We start from the raw sequence: 1,528 nt of genomic DNA on the forward strand, positions 1-1,528 counted from the left end.
ATTGATCACCTTGTCACTCTTCGAGTTCTTATGAAAGCGTCTCAATTGAAAGGAAAAAAGTTGTATTGTTACTTTGTGGATTTCAAGAAATCTTTTGACATGGTACCGCGAGGAAATCTTTGGAGACGTAGGCAAAGCCTTCAAGTGCCGATAGAATTTATGCACACAGTCTTTTGCATGTACCAAAAAGTGGTATGTCGACTACGTATGGGAGATGGAATTTCAGAATTTTTTGCAAGCACCATTGGTATCAAACAAGGATGCCCACTTTCCCCAACCCTCTTTGGGCTACTCTTTGATGAATTGGAATGCATGGTTCTTGATTTTATGTAGCAAGAAGGCATAAAAGAGGTTAAGACCATAAATGCAGTGATCATGCTTTGCTCTATGCAGATGATATAGTGCTCTTGGCACATACTTTAGAAGATGCACAAAAGCTTATGAGCATCTTGGAACGCTTTTGCATACATATCGGGCTGATCATGAATGTATCCAAAACCAAGGAGATGCTTGTAAAGACCCTCAATGACGAAAATCCATGCATTGTATACAAACAATGGGCAACTTGAAGTGGTAGATAGCTTCAAGTACCTTGGCCTTGAGGTTCCATCTAATCATAAATCGAAGGATTGCGCAATGCGTCGCTTGCACTACAAGAGGTTGTGTGCTCTTGTGACGCTGTTAGCGACGGAAATACACTGGGTTTTTATAACCCATGACGTCGCTAAAACCGTCGCTAATAGCGTCGCTACGAGAGCGTTGCTATATGCGTCGCTATATAGCGACGGTTATAGTGACGGTTACACAGAAGTCTATAGCGACGCTCATAGCGACGCTACAGAGCCATAAATAGCGACGGTTATAGCGACGCCCGAGAGAATTTTTTTTTGGTGACAGGGTATTGAATGCCCTTGCACCCATCAACCATATTGTACTTGATTCACTTTTTAAAAAAAGTGCAAGGGTAGATAATAGACCCAAAATAGTCACCCACAAGACGCATTGTTTGCAAAATTGACAAGCGTAAAATTGACAATTGTACACATCATAGGCAAAATGAATTGATTGGCAAATGTAATAATGACAATTGTACAACATCGTAGGCATAAAGAATTGATTGGCAAAATGAACTGCGGTGACAAATGTAATAATATACATGGTTCAAAAAGACGTATAAAATCTGTCTCATGATACATAAGCTATGAGAAACCCTAAACTAATGCTATCTAGCTACGGCTAAACTGACGTCGTCTAGTCAGACGTCTCATCGCGTCCAAGCGGCGTATCTGTCGGATTCTGCAAAAAAAGACAATAAGACAACTTTCAGTAAGTATAAACATATAACGACATTTATAAAATAATACAAAAAATAGAAAAGAGTAAACCCTAATACTAACCATGCCGCCGCGAGAACTGAGAATGTCCATCAGGGCGTTTAAGCCCTTCTTGCCTGCATACTCGCGCTCGTACGGTGTGGGATCACGTCCTGTCATCGACCACTGTCAAAACATACAAAGATTTCATTATG

The sequence above is a fragment of the Adiantum capillus-veneris genome, chromosome 13 (genome assembly GCF_014529385.1).
Source record: "Adiantum capillus-veneris isolate H3 chromosome 13, ASM1452938v2, whole genome shotgun sequence".
Classification (NCBI taxonomy): domain Eukaryota; kingdom Viridiplantae; phylum Streptophyta; class Polypodiopsida; order Polypodiales; family Pteridaceae; genus Adiantum; species Adiantum capillus-veneris.